We start from the raw sequence: 26,436 nt of genomic DNA, 5'->3' as shown, positions 1-26,436 counted from the left end.
ATCAGTTTGGGTGCTTGAATCTCTCACTTGAAATTGTGTGTACGCCACTGACTTACACGCACATACTTTCTCTCTATTTAATTTTCTCTTTTCTGTAATTCAGACGTACTCTCCAGCGTATTCTTTCAGTACACCGGCTATACATTATCCGCTATTATTATATGGTAAGTGCTCTGGAACACAGGCATGATTATGGGTAGTCTATAATCGTCCATACATACCACTCACTCCTCAACGTTTCTGTGGTATACAAGAGGCTGCAAGCGTAAACATTCTTAACCACATAAATCATTCTTCACTTCCTCGAAAAAAATAAAATAAAATAGGTATTGTCTGTTAAAATAAACCTTTTTTGTATATTCTCAGTTATGCATATTGCGCAAATTTCCTTAATATCGTAGATAATACTGTATTGTGCAACGTACCCACTTGAACATATTTCCTCCCAACTGAAACCAATTGAAGACAAAGAAAATTCCTTTATAAATAATGTATATATAATATAAGACGGAAAAATATCCAATCGTCCTTCAACGGTTTCACCAGCCATAATGTATAGAAGGTTGATGACCTTGTTCATTTTATAGCGTGTCTTCCTGAAAACATGGTTCCTCAATATTTTTCAGACAGATAGAACGCAGACACAAACACAAGTTGAATGATGTTTTTTTCTCTAACGTTATTTAAACTTTCTAATTCATAGACATAAAAAAAAAAAGCCTTGAGAAAATATTCGAAAAATCTAAGCAGACAAATATCTGATCCACTCCCATCTAAGATGATACATACAGATAGGGTTTTTGTCGTATCTGTTCATCCTGTTTTCTTTTTCTATTTCTTTATTCTGTTTTCTTTTTCAATATCCAAATCGATCGATAAATATCCAAATGCTTGCTTAATCTTGTAACATTATGACCATTTAAGTATAGGATGTGGCAGAAAGAGCTCCCCTATTTGGGAAGTAATCAATTCAAATACCAAGATATTACTTTTTATTTTTTTAAATGTCTGGAAAGTACACAAATACTGTTCTAAATCAACATATTTTGAACAAAATATCATTCAAGTGGTGGCCTTAATTGAATCAGTCATTGTTAAAAGGAGATACTGTACAATGTATTTTGGAATGTATTTCAAATGGATCATATTCCCTGTTAACAATGATCGATTCAATTCATAGCTTCATAACGCAAAGCGATGCGAAATGCAAGCTCCGTTGGCTGGTGTACACTATAAAGCACGTTATGGTGTACACTATCAACGGCATCTACATCACTATTCGACGACTCTCTTCCCATCAGAAGTAGTTTCCTTCCAAATTGGGCTTGTTCCGTCGCATCCTGTACGGTTTTTTTTTTTTTAATACGGAAATTGATTTTGATCTTAGCAGAATAATATATAATTATTGTGAATATAAATCTTGAACATACTTAAAAAGCAACAACTGGAAATCATATTACAAAGTAATGTCTACTTTTTTCCCTTTATCTTTATGGTATGTAAAGAACGTTAACACTTCTCCCTACACATCTTGGCCGTTTAAGTTGTAAGAGATAGAAATGAAGACAATAAGACAATAATAATAATAATAATAATAATAATAATAATAATAATAATAATAATAATAATAATAATAATAATAATAATAATAATAATAATAATAATAATAATTTTATTGCATACTGGAAATTACAGACAGAACTGCCCACTTAAAATTTCCATGCAAATAACAAAAATAAACATAATAGGTTACAAATACAAGTGATACATGCACAGAAAAGAAAAAAACATACATAAAACAAACATGCTATTATATAAAAGAAAATAATACTCTCAACTGATAATGAAATGATTATATAACTGTCTTTGTATATTGCTAAAATTATGATCAAAAATGTCAATAACACTGGCAAAATCATTGGCTACTGATAAAATTTTATACAAAGGAACATCACTAAGAAACTGAATGGGTTTAAATATTTTCGGATTTCTTATATGACATAATAATAATAATAATAAAACGAACATGAAACTTACATATATGTAAATAAAGACTCGTAGCTAAGATAAAAAAAGGAAGGGTGCAGTACCCGAAAAAAATAAAAGCTTAAACCTAGAAGAAAAGAAAAGATGATAGAAAATAAAAGATAGATGACTAAATTACGAACGAACAACATTTAAGGAAAAACCTTTTAAATGACACCTCACTAAATTAAATAAGTAAACATTATAGGTCCTTTAGAAATTTAAAATGTTTCGAACGAACTTTAACAAAGTGAGTTTGAAAAATATCTTGAACAGAGTAACATTTGTTTGCAGTATCTAGTTTTAAAAATAGAAGATTCTATAGTAGAAATATTTGAAACAAAATTTCTAATGTTACGGTAAGGAGTTCTTATGGAAAATAAGCCATCAACAAAGAAACGTCCAAGAAGGATATTATGAAAAAAATTCCGATCGAAAATATAACTCCTATCTGTTAAAGATAACAGGTGGAGTTCTTTAGATATAGAAGACAAGTTCATATCTTTGAGATATTTGAATTTTCATCGTAACCAGGCTAGGAAGTTATTTTAAATAGACACTATGGCAGGATACAAAATTTCAAAATCAGACGCACTCGCCAATCCAAAAAGGTTGGTCGCCAGTGCCTCTCACGTACAAATTATGAGAGGTCTCCCCCTCCACGGTCTTTGGTTTGACAAAGAGATTACATCAGGGCATAAAATTTCAAAACCAGACATCACATTCAGGATAATCAGTTTTGAATTGGATAATTCATATAATTACATTCTATACAATGTATAGAGTGTTGAGTTGTCCGAATTACGACGTTGTGAAAACTTCACTTTCCATGTCCGTTGTGAAGACATCACATTTCGTGTTTTTCTCTCACTCAGTGACAATTATTTTCGTGCGAAACAGAAACTGAGCAGTCCTGTGAGTTTAGGCAGAAACCATTCCTATTGAACACGGGTCGCCACCTCTAAATTTTTAGTTGCCAGTAGCGACCTGGCGACCGGAAATCTTGCACCCTGCTCTATGGCATTTACAAAGTACTTGGCTTCATTGTTCCAAATTACCGTGCCATACTTCAAATGATAACGCATGTTACATATGCAGAGAATTTTATAAGTATTAATATTTAAAAAAAATATGGCAAAGCCAGTTTAGCATTGCTAAGTTTTTTTTCTGGCTTTAAATGTAATTACCTGTAAATGTTTTTGGAATAATAATTTGTTGTCTAATATTATGCGTAAATCTTTAACATAAACTCTAAATTCAATTCCCTGATTACAAATTGTATATTTATGGCACTGGTCTAGCGCCTCCAATTTTGTGAAGGGATTTGGTCTGATAAGGAGACTTTTATACTCAATGGAACCACTAGTCGTCACAACTGTGTGTACTGGGTAACGGTGCCGACTTTCCAAACTTTATGTGGGTGCAAATCAATGGCGGGACGTGTTATGTTTTCAGGAGTCTCGATATTTTTTTTTATTATTGATTTCCTTTTAGTTAAAATCTTTTATGAACACTGTCATAAGAGGCTGTGCTGTGATAAAGTCAAATATACCGGTACTATAGGGATAAGTTGTGACTAACCTAGCTCAGTCGGTAACATGACTGATTTAAACGCAAGAGAAACCGGTTCAAACCCGAGTGCAAGCTTAAGGATAAGTTACTGTAATGAATATTCTCAACATATGTAATTGTAACATTAAATGTATGATGCACAATAATCGCAAGAGGCAATGATATTATCAACACGTTACGAAAAGAAAATACCACATTCATACAAATTAAAATGAAAGATCTCCATAAAAGCAAATAATTTTAATAATTTTAATAGAAAAAACTTGCAAGGATTTTGTTGTGAACATAAACTACTAAAACTACTAACTAACTAACTTAAGTGTGTGGTTGGTTGCCTTTGCACAAACACATTTGAAACAAACAATTAGCCTTATGTTTTAGAGATTAGAAATTTTAACTTCCATCTCAATGTTTTAATTGCATATGGGACATTCCATGTCAAATCAACAAGTCATCAGACTTGACCATCTCAGATTTGTGTAAAAATTGGTGTACAGCTTTATTACAGTGGGAGATGAAAAAATCCCAAATATTACCTCTCTCCTCCTGAAAGTGTCCCCATACAGGGTGTTTAAAAATGTCAAAAAAATTTCATTTTTTCAGTTACAGTGATTATTAAACATTATTATAAAATGGTTAATATGTGCACCAGAGATGTGGAACAAACACCATTGGAAAGCTTAAAAATTGCTCTACAAGTTGTACTATATTGAAAAAAACTGTAAAATAAAAAATAACACTTCAAAAATTCAAATTAAGATTTGAACTTTGAATTTCGCATAGAAATGTCCCTCTGAATTTGTTCAAAATTGTTCAGATTGTAGTCTCATATGTGTACTAGAACACCACAAAGTTGCATATTGGGCACTCAATGGGATCTGATTCAAAATTCAACATAAACCAAGCACTGCATGATATTGACCATGTGAATATCTGGGTTCAGATCGATAACCATTTGCCTGGAGCTATTTACCTGCAGCATCAAAGGAATTTATATTCAATTTCATTTTCTTCTTGATGTATTCATTTGAATTTACACAATTATCCACCTTTTGAGTTATTTAGAGAGGTATTATGTTTCCGAACAGTACTCAATACAAGTCATTATTCTTGTTAGTCAGTATGGATGTTTCTAAATTTATATTGGCTACATTGATACATGTTATTTTCATTCCTTTGTTTCAGGACTGCTGTCACAGATATGTGGAAGTGGATAATTGAAATAGGAAAAAGAATTTATTGACTAGTTGTTTGTGCTGAAAGTGTGTGAAGTGATTGTGAACAGTGTCACTGTGTTTCATAACACATTTGATACAAATATTGTGAAAGGGAGGAAAATATATTCCTCCTTTTCATAATATGTTCTGTAATAGCAATCCTGAAACAAAGGAGTGAAAATAACATGTAGCAATGTAACCAACATAAATTTAGAAATATCCATACTGACTAACAAGAATAATGATCTGTATTAAGTACTGTTTGGAAACGTAATACCTCTCTAAATAACTCAAAAGGTGGATAATTGTGTAAATTCAAATGAATACATCAAGAAACAAATGAAATTGAATATAAATTCCTTTGGTGCTGCAGGTAAATAGATCCAGGCAAATGGTTATCGATCTGAACCCAGATATTCACATGGTCAATATCGTGCAATGCTTGGTTTATGTTGAATTTTGAATCGGATCCCATTGAGTGCCCAAACTGTAACTTTGTGGTGTTTTTAGTACACATATGATACTACAATCTGGACAATTTTGAAAAAATGCAGAGGGACATTTCTATGCGAAATTCAAAGTTCAAATCTTAATTTGAATTTTTCAAGTGTTATTTCTTATTTTACAGGTTTTCTAAAATATAGTGCAACTTGTAGAGCAATTTTTAAGCTTTCCAACGGTGTTTGTTCCACGTCTCTAGTGCACATATTAACCATTTCATAATAATTTTTAATAATCACTGTAACTGCAAAAATGCCGTTTTTTTTTTGCATTTTTGAACACCCTGTATGGGGACACTTTCAGGAGGAGAGAGGTAATATTTGGGATTTTTTCATCTTCCACTATAATAAAGCTGTGCACAAATTTTTACAAAAATCTAAGATCGTCAGGTCAGATTTTGCCATTTAATTGGTTGATTTCACATGGAATGTCCCATATTTTTTGAGCACGGCAAGTGATAAATATTTATTTTATTTGGTTTCTATCAAACTAAAAATCTTGTGGGTGCGCCGTACCCATAAGATTATTTTGTGGGGTGCTGGAGCCCCGGAGAACCCACGTAGTCGGCGCGCATGGTACTGGGCAATATTATGGAAGAATGAGCTGTTAATACCCCTGGGTTATCAGTGTGGTGTGTATGTCTGTCAGAGATTTGTCGGGCTATTCTTTCTAAAGGAAAAGAAAAGGTGTAGAGTACCTTAACATGTTGCAGGGAAAAAATTGTGCCACCTACTCATCAACTGTACCCAGATGATTGTTTTTCAACACGACGGCGCACCGCCACATTACCATCGAGATGTGGCAACTCCTGAAAGAAACGTATTTTTTGAGAGGTGGATAGGCTGATGGGGAAATGAGTATGCACGGACTGAATAAGCCGACTAGCATCCACCCTGATCTCCCGATGTAATGCCGTTAGACTTCTTTCTGTTGGGAACTCTGAAGAACACTGTCTATGCCACAAAACCACGTACGCTAAGCGGCGCCATGAGTGAGAGGATTGATACTACTTATGAACCCATTGCAATGTAAACCGTATCACATGTTCGTCCGTCTGTTCCACAGCGTTGCTGACCATGTATTGCTGCCAGTAAAGAACATTTTGAACACCTTTGTGATATCCTTTTTTTTTTTTTTTTTTTTGGTTTGTTATTACAGTTCAAATAATGTAACGCCCGTTTGTGGGACACATTGTATGTAAGTGTTACTCTTGTAATTCAATTAAATAATAATAAAATACTAATAAGTAGAGGACAGCAACATGTACATTTTTCTAATTTTACAAAGGAATACATAAACACGAATTTCTATTTCAGTTTTAACTAAACTGAAGGTAGAAATTATCGTGGATTTGAGTCAACTGCCAAGTTAATGTACGGTAGTTTAAGACGAACATTCTCGAAGGGATCTGTAAATTCAGAGACCGCTAGACTTGCAGAACTTCACGCATATTTTGGAGCTTCCTCATGAACATGTAATTAGCAAATGTATCTTCAGCATGGAATATTATGGTTCAATTCCCGGTAGGAGCACGTGTGATTAAATTCTATGTAAAATAGTAGGTCTACGTCTTAGTGCTGAAAATGAATGTCTGAATGAATTACTCACTTGCTTTGGAAATGATCGAAATCTAATGCATAATTGAATTTTATTGTGAGTTCGTATTTTACAAGTTGATAAATACTATAAACATACGAAAATTAAGTTTGTTAACTTTTCATCATTGCTTAGCTTTCATATCAATTTCAAATTACACTGCCGGCGTGAGCTCAAGTGTTTCGGATCCCATGTTAAGTAGTAGGTCCACATGCCATATAACCTCAGTACTGAAAGGAACGCTGAACTGATAGTCAAATCAAATATAATTACACTGATATTAAGTATATATGTTAGTGGCTATATAACAGAATGATTTTTAAAGAATTGATTAAGAAATTCAAGATAAGGAGCAGTGTTGGCAACGTCAATTGCCTTTCACTTCTTAAATAGCTTAAATTCTTTGTGCTGAGTACAGTATTTCAACTTAAGTTTACTTTAATTAACCGTCCTCTTTCGAATTAAAAGAAACCACAAACAAATAAACCGAATGGGCTCATCGAATACAACAGAAAGCATACCCACAGCTTAGAACAAACAATAAACATCTTCTATACTAGTCTCCAAATTCGTTATGGATTAAACTGGCAACCCCACTCCTTGCAGCCAAGAGAGAAAAACAATAACCTTGCAATGTTTTAGATGCTTATCAAATAATGGAGCGGACTCTAATGAATACATATATATCTCGTCATTCACTGTCCTTTCCTCGATTTCATACGAATAACGAGAATAATAAACAAATACTTAAGAAAAAACTCACCAGCAAATGTAGTAGAATCTTCCAGGTCTCTTTCACTAGATATACTGTTTCCGTCGAGCTAATAACTGTTTATAAATATAACGTTAATGCACAGAGTGTTTTCCAACGAAACTATGTTGTAATAGCCGAAGGAGTAGAAACTACACTTTCAATTTTATTTTGCACAAAGAATACCGTTAGTTTCATTTTCATCAAAGCAGGAAGTCATATTTTAAATCTAGTATTGCACAAATGATGTACGAAAAATAGAAGTTTCACACTAGACAGATTAAGACTACATTTAATTAAATGCAACAAAACTACATCAGGGAGCCGCGGTGGCTTAGTGGTAGAGCGTTCACCTCTGGTGCATGGGGTCCCAAGTTCAAACCCTGCTCCCGCCAAGTGAACTTTGTGGTGGACAAACACCATGCATGGGTTTCCTCGGGGTTCTACCGTTTCCTCCCACTTTCTTTATTCCACCATTTCATTCATTCCTCATCATCACCGTCTCCTTTAGCCTGGCCGGCATAAACGTGGGACGTAAAACTCCAAAAAGAAAAAAAAACTCCATCACTCAAACATTAACCCTAAGAAATCCAAGTGCAACAGGTTAATATTAGTAATAAATCAACACTTTACGATATCAAAAACACAATAAAAGTAGGCATAATGTCTGTTTCGTTCAATTTTTATTAATTTATTAATTTATTTATTGTGTAGTGAAAAACTGCTACATTTCGATTCATTATAACTACATTTGACTTTTTAAATTATGAACAGAATTTACTCATTTATTTCCATCAGTAAATTCTATGAGACTGAAAATTACAACAGTGTACTATTAAATCACTTTATGTTGCAGAACTGAACTTACTTTTAAAAATATGTTTAAATTCAAAAAGCGAAAGAACACTAAGAATTCAACAGAAAATACAATTGGAAAGTTATTTTACCAGACACAAAAGAAAAAACAAGTAACTTAATATTGAAAATAAAGCAAGTTCAATTTCAAAAACTCTAGTTGCATAGATTAATGTAATCACTCGAAAGCAGCCACATATTTTTGAATTAGTAGTCATCATGTTCATGCTAACTTATTTGCTCCTTGCCTACATGTAAACGTCCGTTTTATAGCTGCGGATACCAATGATCAAGCATTGTCATCAACAGTAATAACGACCTGCCTCCAACGTTCTAAAAGATCATGGATCTAAGTGCAGCAGAATTCTGCGGAGTGAGTCAAAGAACTTCACGTGCAGTATACACCTTGTTTAGGTTTCTGAACTATCGTCCTGCACGTGGATTTCAAATGGAGGAACAAAAATGGTAATCGAAGGGACAATATAAGGGGTCATTTCAACTATGACGGATGCGGATGCGTCAGTTCAACTATGACGGATAATGACGCCATGCGTGACCTTAACCACCTGTAGCATTGCATTACCTTCCAAGAGCATAAAACATATGCAATTCGAGTGCTGGCTCAAACGTTTCCAGCAACTAAGTATGTTCAAAATGCTGAATGTATAAAGTTGATTGATTTTCTGTTACTAGTAGTAGCTCGCGATGCTCAATATCCCAAGCTGTTTACCAAATCCCTAACACTGGCGGAAGAATTTGAAGAATCTAAATAGATGATTCGCTTAGAATAATTCACTTTTAATCATATGAAAAATGTCCACAAAAATTTCATGAAAGATAAAACAAACTGGTTATAAACTCACAATGCCTTCTGAGAGCAGTCATGTCGTGTGGAAGTCACTGACCTACTGTGTAAAGTTTTTGAAGATATAGAGGAGTAGACGAATTGTTTCTGTGCCGACATAATTCTCACCCACCCAATTTTTCACGTATTTGTGCATTTTATTCGTTTCAAAATTTACCCGCAAAGCCTCACCTGTATGACTGTTAGTTTCCAGTCCGTAATTCAGCTTCGAGGAATTCATCGCCACAGAATACCGTTGTACAATATCCACTCCTTCTCATAATTCACGATAAACTTCAAGAACAGATTTAATGTAAAAACATATTAGATTGATCTGTTCCAGGTGCGTCATTTTCAAAGGTCAATAAAATAAAAACTGCAATACCTAGTTAATCAAAGTAGTCGCCATCTGCAACTACACACTTTTCCCACCACTCAGCCAACGATTAGATTTCATGGCGAAAGAAGTTTGGAATCTGCGATGCGAACAAGTCTTCATCCACACGTCGCACCAATCGATCATCAGGGAATGTCCTCGCTCCAAAGAAGTGATACAGATGCTGGAGACAGTGGGAGAAATATTGGGGAATGAGGTGGGAAAAGAAGCGTTTCATACTACAACCCATGGAGATCTTGCACCGTAATTTGTGCAAGAGAGCATTGTCTTGCAACGTAAGGACAAGTTGGCAAAGCATTTCATAGAGTTCAGTACCGTAACGATTTGCCTTGATAGTTCACGTCGCCTGAGAAAGACATGATGGATCACTCCCACCATACACTACCACACCAGCAACAACTCTTTCTGTGGATAAACAAGTAGTTTAGGAAACCGCCCAAGTTCATGATTCAATCACTATCCTGATTGTTATTCGTGTCATAGGCCTATTTGTTATACTAGATTAATTTTTCATCTGAAGTAGCAATCCGATGTAGGAAACTTTTCGGTTATTCTTTACATCCAAAGAACAGCACGTCTCCAGACGACGATTCTTGTTGGTCAGTGTGAACTCATGTAGTACCAGTAAGTCCAACTTTTTCACTTATGCAGAAAACCACCAACTGACTGGATGTCTAACTAATCTGCAATGCCACAAACATTTTTCCAAAGATCTGCTTCCATGATATTCCTGAGGAACTCATTCGACCATGAAGTTGGTCCAACTAACGACGAATGGTGCGTTCACTCGCCATTCCTGGCTCAAATGTACTGTTATTTATTTATTTATTTAATTTATTGGCTTGATGTGCAAAATGTCGCAGTTTGAACTCGTCAAGAAAAATCACTCGCAATTTTGTTCTCTCCAAGGTGAACTTTTATATGAACCTGCTCAACAACGCACTACCTCCTGACTAGGTACCCCAGTCTGTGTGTACAAAGTTTATGACGTTGGACACGTGATCATAGTTCATCCCTGTTTTGTGTTGCTAAGGAGAGCTTTCCACTGGACATCAATGCAGATATTTCATTCCCACCAACTTGATATGAATATGAATTTGTTTACTTCGTGCTTTCCCACACCAAAGAAAAAAAAAGTGTAAATTGCCCGAGTCAAGCTAATATATAACAATGAAATTACAAAGAAAATATTATTTTCAACCTTATTTTGACAAAAAAAAAAAAAAAAGATTGTTCTTCCTTGTCTACATGTATTTTCTTCCTTTTAAAGTATTACCATTAGATATAAAAAAAACAGGCTTTTTTGGGATGATTTCCCCATAAAAAGCTGACTATTTTTTTAAAGATTAAAAAAAATGTGATTTTCTTATTCAAGTACCAATTGACTTCCTGTAGTGGATTCTACAATTAAGAATGTACAGTTATAATATTAAATATTTGTAAGTTCTACGTTCAGTTTGGGACTGCTTATCTTGATGGGTTTGTAAACTAGTGTACTGCATTGTTTGTCAGCAAGTGTAAGTTACGTAACCCATCATAGCACAAGTGCCGTACTGGTTCCCTAACCATATTACCAAGTGACTGGAAGTTATACGTTTGTCATATTTGTTTTATCGGTTGTCTTAATTGAAACTGGCAGAGAAGAAAAAGTATCGTAAACTATGAAACAGATACAAGAACATTTTTGTTTTGGTGTAAAATTTCGCTTATATCTCGCTCTTCGTTCGGGAATCACTTTATACTGAGCTTCAGATATCCTGTTAGAATCTAATATGAGCTCAGTTTACAAAACAAAAGACATAAATGGTTATTTTGGGTACGATATTAGATAAACACGGTAGCAGAACTTTATTATTATTTCAAGTACTTATTAATACTTTCTTTATTTTTACATACTGTCAAAATGTTCGAAATAAGAAATATTTAAGTAGCGTTTTTAACTTTTTCACCCTCTAATTTTAACGGCATCAATAACTAAATTATGTATTTGTTTATTCACGAATAGTAATAAAGTTTATTCTTAAATTTCAAATAATTTTGTTGCACAAAATCTATTACATTCTCAGAACAGTCACTGCTAACACTTTATATATATATATATATATATATATATATATATATATATATATATATATATATATATATATATATATATATATATATATATAAAGTTTAATGTTCTACGATTATGTGCCAAAGGTAAGAAAGACGGTGAAGATCATAATGAATTAAACGACAGATGAAGAAAGTGGGAGGAAATGGAAGAATACCGAGAAAACTAATTCACAGTGTTTGTCCAGTACAAAGGAACTTAGCGAGAACTGGGATCGAACCAGGACCCACACGGATTGGTAACACTATTAAACTTTTTATTCAAACATCTTTGTCGTAGAAAACCCAGTACGTCCATCAATTTATCATTTTTATTCTTGTCGAATGAACTATTTTCTTTAATTATTGAATCCTTTCATGATTTTCATCAAAATACTGTAATTGTGTTCTAATGGGCAAAGAAAGGTGCAACATAGTGTTATTTGTTCATTAAAACTGAAGTATTTTAAGTAGTACAAAATATCCCAGGCAAAAAAGTCATGAAAAAAAATCTTCAAAAAAGCCTTTCTCGATGCCTTGCATCTGAGGAATTAATTTCATAAAAGAGCAAATAACTTACGGAATGAGATGACAAACGAACTGATTGAACTCGAAGTTCAATCATGATACATGCTTGACATGCACTTCGTATAATTAAAAAAAAAAAAAAAAAAAAGGATAGAAGTTGAGAATTAAACCCGAGTCATCTAGCCGTAAGCCGAAAACAGTATCTCCAGCCTATTTCGATAATCTGTTTATAAACACTATTATCTTCAAGCACGTTAAACACGAAATTATCAGTAAACCTACGCTCTTCGTGACTCTCACTTATTGAACTATAATTATTGTTACAGTTGTCAAAGAAAGCAATAAACGTAGCCAGCTGATCACAACATACGTCAGACGTCCTTAACATTCTTTCCTCCAGGGAAGGTCATTACTCTCCGTATTTCACTGCTCTCGATTTTAACTGTTTTCTTCGTCTTAGAATCGTTTGAAAAGGCATTTCGGCTTGTGCTATTTCACCACTTCGCTGTTACGCAAAGTCAAGAAGTGTTAACTTGCTTTCTTTCAGTACATGATCTAGGTTTGATTCGCAGCTAAGTTAAGAAATAGGGTATCCTCATCTAAAATTAAACAACTTCCGTGTTTCGTGTCTTCTCTACGCTGAAAGCTACACAGAATAAAATAGTTACGAAAAGCCAAGGTAATTAAAGATCTCGAGATCTAACTTCGCTTTATAAAACTACGGTTTTAGTTCATTATCATAGGCGGCGCCACAGTGGGTGCAGCTGCACCCACATTAACTTTGATTTTCAGATTTCCTACAATAATCCTTTCTATTTTGTACATTTGTTGTTTTCTATGTTTGGATATATTTGAGTGATTTTTTAAGTCTCTCATAAGTTACTTGCTATCATACACTTTTTTTTTTAATAAAACTTAGGGATTATTTATGAGATTTTAAGGCTCAATAGTGCAGAGCGTTCTGGCAACAATATTAGGATGTTTTGTTGTCCCTTCCCAACCTGCAGCCACATTACCAATTCCTGGCGCCGCCTATGTTCAGTAGTACACAATATTGAAATAAGCAACAATTTAGATAAATAGAAAACATCGTGTATGTCGGTTTTCTCCAACTTCTCTCATTTCCTCACACATCCTCATTCCAATAACGCTTTCATAAGCAATCACTATCATTAATTATCCGTTTCCTTTAGCCTAAAAGTATAAACGTGGGACGTTAAACAAGGAATTTTATTTCATTTCCATTCAGGTTATATTATTACCAAAGTATAGATTCTCATTCTTTTAACCTTGTCTCCCCCTTACCTAAAAAACTGCAAATTCCTCATTGATCTACTACCGTACATGCCCTTGTATGTGTGGTCCTGAGTTCGATTTTATATGATGATGCAGGGAATAATAATTTTAGCATTTTTTCAGTAGACTGTCCGACACACACCACACATCTTCTAACACCTACCTAACATACGCGGTCTCATTTTAGAAACCAATCCTTCACTTCTGATCAAAGAAGAATAATTATACACTGAAAGAATATTGCCAACAGGAACACAATCTAGACTATTCACTGTACACAAAGACACAAGTGTGTTGTCAAAAATAGCAGTCTTTTAAAGAATTTATATTTAAACCAGACCTGTCAGTGCATCAGTTGAAAAGAAAATGGAGAGATAAGTTCACCACACTATTCAATTAGCTTCCCTATGGGAGTATCGTTCAAAATGTTATGCGACAAAATCATTCTATTTTTGCGGTTGCGGGGTGACAGCCAGACAGGTTCACCTTGCACAGTCCTGTTTATAAATAACAAAGAAGCTCAACCAGAAAGAATTTAGAGCAGTCAACGGAAGCTCAAGAATCAAGTTCAAGAAGAAGAAGGGGAAAAAAAAGGAAGCTGGAAGTAGATAACCTTAAACTGGAAATGAAAACAAGCAGTTCATCAATGATTTACCATCACTTACACAAAATACTGGATCACATCAATCAACGGCCACGGTATTACATTTTACAAATTATGAAAGTCTGGATGCTTGGTTATTCGAGACATCTATCAGTTCATTTAAACGATCAGATTTTTTTTTTTTTTTTAATGTTAATAGTTTTTCCTTTTGGGATTTCTATAAGAGAACTACGAATTATGACAGCATCATTAATTAAATGTTGGTAAAAATGGAAAGGAACAGCTGTGATACACTAAAGACAAATTCGAATTTCTGCTCCTGCTGTTCAGGATTTTACTTTTACAGCCTCTCGAATAACTCAAGACTTTCAGCTCTTCGCAATCAAAAATTTCATATTTGGTAAGCGAAAGAAAAATGGAAAAATAACGTCTTCCTCGTACCATTAATCGATAGATGCCACAAACCAGTGTACCTAATTAATGCTTTATTAAATACAAAGATACAAGGTGTTCATAAATGTCCCTTCCGTATTCAATGTTTTACTATTTAGTAATACTGGAAATGTGGCTTCATTCATATGATGGGGGGGGGGGGCAATTTTAAAACTGTGTGTAACAATCAACGAATTTAACTACGTTCAATGTGAGTAGCACGAGTAATTACATCACATCGATATTCAATCTCCCGTTACATATTATGAAGAACATCATAGCCAATCTTACCACATGAATCTCTATCAGTCTTCAACTTCCTGATCGAATTTGTTAAAGGGTAGCGTTATGGCTGAAAAAAGACCGTAATTAGAAAGTACGAAACATGAACTGAAATATAATGGCTATTGGCCCGTAAAATATGTAATATTAATGCTAATTGTCTGAAATTGATATTAATACAAACCATACTTTCAAACAGGACTTGTAATTATTTCTTTCATTTCAGGTCATTATACGTTTGGGTACTAAGCATCGACAAGTTCTTGTCCAAAGAGGGTTGTAGAGCTGGAACCTGGAAGCATTCATGTTCGGGGCTGAAAGCTGTAGGCCTATGAGGAGGATCACATTGGACGAGAGCAACGTTTGAAGGTGGGTGAAAGAGTTAAGGAGATGAAATGTCAATAAAGGACAAAAATGGATTGGATGGTCAACGAGTGCAGTGACTGACTTATGACAACAATCAGCAAGTTGATGACATGATAGTGTAGATCTCCGAATCACGGTCCGCGACATTGTTACGACTTTGAACTATGGGCACGTTACCGCGCAGGTAATCTTAGCTATAGAATAAGTGTGTGCCTCATCAGTTAATAGATGCTTTGAAGCAAAGAAGGATTGAAGTGTGTTCAGAACTCCTTGCCATGCTTAACACCAATAAAGAAAACTTTTTGTTTTTCGATCTTGTGACTGAAAGTGAGGCTTAGGTACACCAGTATGACCTGGGTACTAAGAGGCAGTCTATGCACTGGCGACAGGGCAACTTATCTATGATTAAAAAGTTCAAAAGCCTGAGCCCCGCCACCAAAATAATGAGTATTGTTTTCTGAGAAGTCAAGCACTGTCACTACAGCGCGTTACAGAACCATGATCAATTACTTCTTACCACCACAAACTGACGAATTCGGTTTGAGTAACGTGTGGTTCCAGCATGACGGTGCGTAGGCCTACGCAGCAAGAGCAATTATAGAAATTCTCAAGCAAGCGTTTTCCAATCGCTTAATCTCTCGTTTTAGCGATTTGAAATGGCTCGCGAGATCGCCCGATTTGACAGTTCAGACTTCTATCTTTGGGAAGAGGGGGGGGGGTTGAAGCCAAGTGTCTACAGGAACAAGTCCCATAACTTGGCTGCCGTAAAGGAGAATATCCAACAAAACGTGGAGAATTTCTTGTCAAACGTTTTAAGGAAAGTAATGGAAAATGTTGTGAAACACGCCAGATTGTGCATCAACTCTGACGGTGGCCGCTTGGCCAATATTATCGTCTCAATTTAATGACACAAAATTTAAATATATCTTCATAAATGTAATCCAACAACAGAATCGATTTTTTCTTCATTTTCAAACAAAATGGACATTTCCACTGATTTTTTTATTGCTCTAAAAAACTTCAGAGCTAGCTGATTACGGAGAAAACTTCCTTTCGCTCATGCGACGATTCTAACTAATCGAAATTTGCGATTGAATTCCGGTCTGCTACTCGTGCGCTTAAAACAACGACCACCATGTTTGTATGTCACAGGTCGGTACAGCGGAAAAGGTCTGCGCCACTCATTAGGGAAACGGCTTAGCGAAAAAAACGATGCATGATTTTCAAATGTGTACGACGTTGTTAATAACACAAAGAATAAAATAAGTAACAGAATTTAAGGTTTATTTAGAAAGCAAGCTATTTATTTATTTATATATTTATTATCAATTATTTGAAAAAATGAAATGAAATCTTTAAGTTTTACATCCCACGGGTATGGCGGTTAGGCTAAAGGAGACGGTGATGATGAGAAATTAGTGAATTAGTGGAATGAAGAAAGTGGGAGGAAATGGGAGAACCCCGGGAAAACCCACGAGGGCGGTGTTTGTCCACCACGAAGTTCACACGGCGCGAGGTGGGATCGAACCTATCAATTATTTGAATATACTTGAATTTCTTAGGACAAAGTTGAAGTGTACTAATTTGCTATATTATTGACATTGTTTGCAGCCTGAAGTAAGAAACTAATTAATATTCTCATGTTTCGATCACCGACCGACCTTACGAAGCGAATTTTATTCATTCTTAAGAAAAAATGAACAATATAAAAGTATAATTATTTGATAGTAGAGTGCTAATTTCTTATATGCAAGTTCATCGTGGATTCGATAGTTAGGAGCTCAGGGGGATGCCTAAGGAAATTAATACATGAAAAAAAAAAATTCTTTTCTCTAAGTAAAAGTAATCTAAATTCTCTATTGAGTTCAACACAAGGACGCACAAACTTACGCTGATAATTATGTTCATGAGCATTCTGATAATTTATTAGTGCTATTAACGAACTACTTTACACATTATGAATATTATTTCATAATAATATCTTCACACTTATTGTCGTTTTCTTTAGAAATGGAACATACTCGTAAATTGGAACATACTCGTGAATTAGTTCATGTGAACATTTTCAAATTGGCTGAATTGTTTTAAGCACATGAGTTTACATTTAAACCAACAAGTAAACAGGCATGGTTTCACAGTAATGATAAACTAGTTATAGTGGCTTATTACTGAATAAAATAAAATGAAATTTCTACTTTTATGTTCCACGAATATGTCCTGTAGGCAAAGGAAGAGGATGATTAATGAGAGTGAATGATTATAAAAGAATCAGTGGAATGGTCATGTGGGAGAAAACGTCTGAATCGCGAGAAAACCCGCGGACACGATGATGTTCACCAAAAATTCCTATGGCTTGAATTCGAACCAGGTACCCCTCACACTAGAGGTCAGCGCTCCACTATTGATCCACTGTGCCCTGTGATAATGAATGTTTGTAATATATCATGACGAGTAATGAACACAATATTCTGTTCCAATGAGTGAAACAATACAAGAGAAATTAATCTACTTTACGAAATTTATCAGAGGTTGAACTCTTAAAACGTCTGCTTTTATTTATTTATTTTATTTTATTTTTTTTTACTTGTGGACCTCAGAACACAAAACACTATACTTTTATGATATAATCTTTTGTAAATGTACTACCATATACCAAACATTAATCATCTCAGAGCTGAGGACAGGCTTGTAGCCACCCCAAAAATGTAGGGGGTCCCTGTAGAAGTTAGGGGGGCTAATCCAACCATATTATAGTTCATCACCATATTATGGTTTATTTGCAAGCCTACTTTGAAAAGTTAAGGGGGCAGCCTCCCGGGGATACTGGCTTATCTGAAGGGAAGACGAATATAAATAAACTTATGTTTGTATACTTACAAGGAAACATCTTATATTGATAGTAGCATTGCCCAATCAAACAATGTGCAATCAATGTGAAGAAAAGTCAGAAATCCAAAGTTTTACGGGCCGACACCCCAAAACACAGGAGATACAGAGAAAAAAGAATCCATAGTCATGTGAAGATAGCAATGCAAAAGATACACTGACACAGAAAGAACTTTAAAATTATGACACGGAACACAAATTATAACATGTGTAAAATCTAATTATGAGTACAACCATACCTATGAAGTCGTGATGTACAGTGTTGCCAACGTTTGAAGATAGGCCTATACGAATTTCTACATGAATCTGGGACGTAGATTACACACAGTACCAACACACTGCGGAGCGCTTTATCAACAGCAATACTGAAAAACTGACTACCAATAATGTGTGAGATGATACAATACTACTTACATCAGAAGAGTGAGCCTGCTAATCAATCCAAGAGCATGCATCATATCAGTTGTGTGTGTTGTGTTTGATACTATTCTGATTTTCCACTTGGGCAAACCTGCTTCAACGCTGTGCTTCGTCTTTTTTTCGTACTTCAGTGATTATATTCTTGCTTGTGGTCTAAAATTTGGTTTTAAATAGTTTGAATCGTGTACTGTATATTCTCTTCTACATCTGAGATTCATATAGGAATTCATATAGGCCTATCTGCAAACGTTGGCAACACTGTACATCACGACTTCATAGGTATGGTTGTACTCAGTGGCGTATTTACGATTTTGTTTCGGGAGGGGCTTTGCTAACTTTCGGGGGGGGCTATGCCTGGAAATGTGAAAATTCTGCAGGATATTTCATTTACTTTACTATACTAAGTAAGATTTCGGGGGGGGGCTTAAGCCCGGAAGCCACTCCCCTAAATACGCCACTGGTTGTACTCATAATTAGATTTTACACGTTATAATTTGTGTTCCGTGTCATTTAACAAAGCTTCATTTGGTTGGCAACACTGCATTACATATGACGTTATTGAGCATGTCTGTGGGTACAATGTTTGCTCACTATACTGTTGTGTAAATGTCAGTTTGATTACTTTAATAATTTTGAAGTTCTTTCTGTGTCAGTGTATCTTTTGCATTGCTATCTTCACATCACTATGGATTCTTCTTTCCTCTGTATCTCCTGTGTTTTGGGGTGTCTGCCCGTAAAACGTTGGATTTCTCACTTTTCTTCACTCCTCTCTTGATTACACATTGTTTGATTGGGCAATGTTACTATCAAAATAAGATGTTCCCTTGTTAGAACATTATTTCGTGTGAGGTTATTGAAAAGAAAAAACTGAAGTTTTAAAGTAACAACATAAGCAACACATAATGAATTTCTGTCAATAATCCTCTTGTTCAGGGTCTAAAAATCCTGGACGCCAGGTAGTCAAGGCGATTAGAAATAGGAGTCTGGCTCATAAATAAGTTAAATCAAAAATAAAATTATGAAGGCCCATGTATGAAATTGTATTACTATGGTGCTTAGGTTTGAGAACCGGCGCCTAGGTCATAAGAAAAATTCTCGAGCACTTATCTTGTTTATTATGGTCTTTCGGCAGCCTAACCATCTGTCTGCCTGTATTTGCTACAGCTTCCTTCAGCTTCAAAGCACCGCGGTGACCACAAAAGCATTTCCCTTGTAGAAATATAAGAAAGTAAAGCGCTACGATTCTTGTAGTATTAAGATAAGAATAATTGTAGCAATTATGTGGGGTAACCGATTGCTAATATACAGAGTAAATAGTAGAAAAAATGAAAGGATGTAATAGAATATGAATATTTTTAAAGTGATTAAGAGCTTTTTTGGTGCAGAAAGTGCTTATTTGTAGCCGTAGTATAATAGCATGGAGATTCACGACAAATGTTCAAAATAAAGGAAAGCTATATGATGGCCTAGATATTCTCGATCTGTGCATGAACTGATATAGTACTTAAGCTCTAATGTTTTTGGGGTAATACAATAATAAAGTAATCCTCCTTAAGTGTATAAGTATCTAAAATATTTGCAATGATAGAACATTACAAATTACAATTAATGTATTTCAAGCTAGGAAAATAGGTCTTATTAACACGTTACGTTCATATACAGTACGTGTATTACTTATTCTGCCATTTTTCTTTTCACTATTCTACTAAATTTATTTGTAGTTTGCAGTGAGAAACTGCAATATGAAAAGATTCCCTGAAGCTTCCAATGCCACTCACAGAGCGCTACGGACCGATGACGTCACGCCAAAACCCTTGTCTGTGTTGCCGTGACGTAAGCAGCTCATTTTTTCATTGTTATATCTCCGTAACGAAGAAATATTTTTCTGAGATTTTTGGTATGTGGTATATTGAAGACTAGTTCTACATGATGGTGTCTAAATTACAACCTTTGGTCAAAAAGGAAATGTCCATTACAAACTTCAGAAATAGGGTGAGGCTATTTGTGCCACCCTTGTAACTTTTGAATAGACAAAAAAAAAAAAAAAAAAAAAACGCTGAAATTTCGTACTATGCAAATATCGGTTAAAGGGACATTGCTTGACATGTGATACCACCAGGTTAACAATGTTGCCAACGAACAAAGTTATTATTATTCAAATAATACTACGTCAGGTTATCACAAACTCCAAATCTAAATGTTGAACGAAAACTGACAATCTAACTTTGGTATTCCGTGTTGCAAGCTAAGGACATTACAATACCAAAAACATCCAAAATTTAGTAGCCTCTATAGAGTAATAACATAGGTGAGATGGGCGAGGCATGTACGTTTAAAGTATAGCAGGTCGAATACTAATGACGGTGATATGATGGATTTAAAATGAATAGGAACCAAGATACAAGAGATTGAAAAGCTTTTATGTGGAAAAACCGCTCAAATACAGTAAATACCTCATTCAATTGCGTGGATGGCCTTCAATAGAGATGAAGATAAGAATGCCATTTACAGCAATTTCATATCTCAAACTGTTCTGCAAATATGTAAATACTGATGAACTTTGCAACACAGCTTAAAATTATGTAATTCGGATAATTGGTTGTGATTGCACCTACCTAGAAGTATTATTGTAATGTTACAGAAGCGAAGTAAATCAAAAATTGTTTTAAAAAGTTCCTACAAATACGCCATTTTAAACAGTATATCAAATTTAACATTTTTTTTTCGTAACTTCAATTGAGATATCAAATTCCTTTAAAACGCATTCTGATCTTTATGCCTATTGAAAACAATCCAACATTTGCGATAATCTAAATACTTTTTTCAAAATAAAGTCCTTTGAAAACGATTACATTTTCAATTGCTTGTAACTTGGTTTCTACTTCTTTGAAATGATTGTGAAATTTAGCACTAAGGTACCTTGGATGTGCATTACCCCGTCTGGTGCGTTATTATTGTTTTAAACCCTCCAAAATTTGGTCGTTTTTCGATGTTTGTGATACTGTAGCGTCCTTAGTTTGCAACATTGCATAAGTATAGTATTGTAAAACTTTGTATTACTTGTAGTGTAATCACGAGATGTAGTGTTATTTGAAAAATGTAACTTTATGTTGGGTTAGCAACAATATTAATCTGGTTATATTGCAGAGTAAATCAAACAATGGTCCCCCCTCTCAATATTTGCATTGTACGAAATTTCAGTGTTTGTATTTATTAGTTGAAAAATTATCAGGGAGTATCCAGATAAATGGTCCACCCTGTATATACATCTGGGATGCGTTTGTGTTCATAGTTTCTCCGATGTATTTCTGTTAATAAAAATATAATGAACCACCAAGCATTACTTTCAGTGCAATTCTCATATAAAATTACAATTAGGCCTACATGTACTTGTACGCCTGTATGTAATTTGTGTGTATTCCATACAACCCCACTCCCCTTCCCGCCCAAGAAAACTACAACCACTATTGCATCTTCCGCGATGAACCATGCGAAGAAACTTTTCACCATTCAGATCTTACCATTATCACGATTCATCTCGACCAACATGATCTTGCTTCATCAATGAAAATGATTTGTCCACAGATGTGTCGCCATACTTTATCATTTCGCTATATTATCGACTGGAGCACTACGTAGGCTCGCAACATTGAAGTGCAGCAAAGAATAATAGTTTCTTTCTTTTTCTTTTTTCGTTTCTTTTCTTTTTTTAATTATGCATCGGAAGTCACGTTAACAGTCTGCGCAAAATGTTGAAATCAAAAAGAACATTTTTGGGCATCTTATGTATAAGGTTACAAAAGCATTTATTCTTTAAATTAGCATAATTTCTATATGAAATAACAATAAGGCAAGGTTTATTTAAATTTCCAATATTTTATAGCTCAGTGAGGATTCCACCTCATTTCATCCGGAGGCAATTTTAAAAAATATGTTGCCGAAAGTAGTGTTGCGAAGACGTTGGCAACCTAGATTGAGTAGGCCTACGTTCGGAGAAACGCCACTGAGGAAATTTCAACGCTCCAAGAGGAATTTTCCAATCAAGCCACCATCTGAAATCATCACTGCTATAGCCTGCGCCATTGAAGACTAATGCCAACTGTGAATCAATTTAAAGATATGCACTGTTCCTTGCGCTATTCACTTAACTTAAGACCCGACAACACTTAAAGAAATATCAAAACTAGTTACAGGAATGAGTAGGAATCCTACAGTCTGGCAGCGTACTTTTCCAAATCGAGCAAACTGTATTGTTCAAAATCATGTTTAAATTTACGGCAACGACTATTTACTGATGTCACACATGACGACTAATGTGAATATCACTGATACCCTCTTGTGTAATATCTCTGGTGCATACTATTACACTTGACAACATGCTCACGCATATGAGTTATACAAATTGTTATTAGAATGAAAATCAACTACTAAGTTAAAATATAGAATGTTACTAGCAGAACTTAAAGACTCGACTGTTACTCTTTGATTCCATCTTACCTAACGTTTTGTGTCAACCTTAATGACCGTAAAAAAAAAAAAAAAAAAAAAAAAAAAAAAAAAACCAAATTTAATGAAACCACAGTAACACTTCCTCAGAACAACGATATTTCTTGCTTTGAATTCTTAAGTGAATTTAGTTTATACTCACGTAATTTCGGAGATTATGAAATTTTGTAAGACGAAGAATTAAAACACACAGAGCAATTGGAATATATCTTCATAAGAAAGCATCAATGCCTGAGGATCACAGAAGTTCTTAAGTGAACATGTTAATATGATACCACTTAACGCAACAAACTACTTGTCGCTGACACGCGCACCCGTGCATTAAATTTCATAGACACACAGATATAGCAAAACAAAATACGTAGACAGACAATGAAAAATTATTCTTCTTTAAGTTAACAGCCATCATTAAAAGAGCAATGAAAAACATAACTCGAACTCGACCATAATCAACAATTTGCACCGAAACACACAAACATAATTACATGTAGCTCTGCTATTTAAACTCTCAATATCTTATGGCGTAATGTTAATAATATTTTACTTATATGCATAAACATTAATTTATCTTTGACGTAACAAGATTCATTGCACCTAATCAATTATTACAGTTGGTTCATTGTTATTTTATGCAGTACTGAAGTGAAATTACCATTGCTGTAAGTATTATTGTGTCTGCAGTAGTATAGGTGCAGATTACCAACTTGATTATGGCAGTAATATTTTTTCCCCTTTTTCCATAGAAATTGAAGATATTTCGCAAAAGCAAAACACTATTCGAATAAACAAAAGTGTGAATACTGTTTTCAGGATACCATTAAATGCCATCCAAAACTTATGAAGGGTGACAATCGATTTTAAAAAGCATTACCTACATTTAATTTAGAAATTTCGCGGAAAGGGAGAAAAATTAAACTTAAAAATCTAAACAGAGTGTTTTGATCGATAAATCAGTATTGCACTTCATGAAAATTGATAACACCACACACACATATACATACATACATAAAAGATACGGGTCACCACACTAAACTTTCTCCTTCCAAATCTTTAAACAAAATCATGTTATGCTGAATTTATTAATACAAAAAATCTTGCAAAATACGATTCAAATTATAAGGCGTTTTCGGAAAACTTCGTCCAAAGAAAACCACTCCCAAAACTAAAATCTCTCGTGTAGATTTCGCATAAAAAAAAATACTTATGACATATGTTAAGGTTATTAGTGATATATTTGTTTATAAAATAGCAACAAAATAGTAGTAAACCAGCCTTTATAAATATTCTGATGGAAGTGATTTATGCAACACCATATAAATATTAATGAAATATTTATTTATGAAACAAAAACAAAATCGCCTGTTTCTGAGAAAGTACTATGAAAAAACTTATCCCAAGATTAAACTACCCTTCTTCGTAGATATTTTCAAGATAAATGAGTTATGTCAGTTTATCAGGTTATTAATGAAATGTTTAATTTCAAAGTATGAAGAAAATCCCCAAAGTCGTTTTTGGAGAAAATCGTCCGAAAGAAAACTCAGACCCAAGACTAAATTACCCCCAGGACAAACGAATTATACAATATTATCAGATAATTTATGAAATATTTATTTATGATATATGAACAAAATCGCCAAAGTCGTTGAGAAAACTGTACAAAAAGAAAGTTAAAAATACCCCCAAGAATAAACTACTCTTGTAATTCTTTCAGGACAAATGAGTTACACCATATTCTCAGGTTATTAATGAAACATTTATTTATGAAATATGAACAAGATTGCTTTTATTTTTATTTATTTTTTGAGAAAATTGATCGAGAAAACTCACTCCCAAGAATAAACTAACCTTCGTACATTTTTTCAAGACAAATGAGTTATGGCTTATAGTCAGGTAACTAATGAGTAATGAAATGAATTTATAAAATATGAACAAAATCGCGTGAATTGTTTTTGAGGCAATGGTCCGAAAAAGCCAACTCCCAAGAATAAACTACCACTTCTCGATTTTCACCAGAGAAATAACTTGTACCACACAACGGAGTTGTTTGTGGAAAATTGATTTATGAAATATAAACAAAATCATTAAGAGCTGATTTTGAGATAATTGCAATTTTTGATTTTTACCCTTAAGGAAACTACCCTTACTTTTAGGGATAGAATGAAAATTCGAAACACCCCTCTGGAAAAAACTTAAGTTTAAAATTTAGTTTCGATGCCTAGAACGATATGGCCTCTAAGTGAGTGTACATCAGGACGAACAGATTATATATATATATATATATATATATATATATATATATATATATATATATATATATATATATAAATCGGTATCCACGGGCCATGAAACGTACCACACAACAGAAGTTGAAATCTCGAAATAGATTTTTTTCACGATCACCATACTTTCTTCTTTCCTTTTGCCGCTCTAAAGAAAAAAAGTCATAATAGATGGACACAATATCTTTCTCAATATAAATTTCAAAGACGGAACCTTGTCTAAGTGTGCAATAATTGGGTAGTTTACGACAATTGGCGAAACAGAAAGACACGCTTTTATACGACCTTGTTCAGCAATACACTGTCTCCTGAATGTCTATCTCGGTCTATTTACTGAACATGTACCGAGTTTGTGACGTCTACACGCGCAACCTGAGTTCATACTTGTATTGTGTTGCCGCGGTGAGTTTTCCACTAGCCGTCAGAACGAATATTTCATTAGTAGTACCAAACTAATACAGTGTATCCTCATCTGGGTTAATTGTTTGTTTCTTTTGCTTTTTCTTTCTTTTCTTCCTTTCCTTCGTACACTGCTAATTCAATGCTTCTCTAGTTGGTCTAATATTACACTGGCTTCGAATGTGAAGCATCTAACTTAGAATTCAATGTCAGATTCGGATGACTTGAATAACATTTCACCTCTTTTAGCCTACATCTTTAGCCTTTAGGATAATGTTTTGATAGTCGATATCTCCTTATTGTATCACCTCCTGCTGGCTTCTAAAGCTCCTCTCAAGTTTGAGAACCGTTTATCTCGACTTATTGATGATAAACAATCGAGTGTACTGCGGGAATCCAATGCTACTTACTCCCATACTAACGATTTGAAAACGTGGTACTTCATATGCCCTTAAGGCGTACTCAGATATTCAAAGGTACAGTATCAATCTTGTATCTCTTAAAAAGTGAAAAATTAAGTTAGACCAGTTGTTTCTTATAGTATTTGACCATGACATAATTATCTTGATCTTGATTCATATGTAGAGAT

General features: G+C 34.3%; 1 protein-coding gene across 4 annotated transcripts in view; it reads right to left on the bottom strand.

The window, feature by feature from the left end:
* The window catches only part of Hmgcr (HMG coenzyme A reductase), a 514,078-nt gene that overhangs the window by 151,533 nt on the left and 336,109 nt on the right, over positions 1 to 26,436 (bottom strand). Inside the window, exon 1 of one of the 4 annotated variants that reach the window (XM_081747360.1) lies at positions 7,675 to 7,809. The exons of the other annotated variants lie outside the window; for them this stretch is intronic. The gene's annotated coding sequence lies outside the window, so the exon portion shown is untranslated. Of the gene's footprint in view, positions 1 to 7,674; positions 7,810 to 26,436 lie in introns of those variants that run through there. 4 annotated transcript variants of the gene reach the window in all.

The sequence above is a fragment of the Thermobia domestica genome, chromosome 2 (assembly GCF_964235325.1).
Source record: "Thermobia domestica chromosome 2, izTheDome1.hap1.1, whole genome shotgun sequence".
NCBI lineage: Eukaryota > Metazoa > Arthropoda > Insecta > Zygentoma > Lepismatidae > Thermobia > Thermobia domestica.
This window is presented reverse-complemented; position numbering and strand designations above follow the sequence as displayed.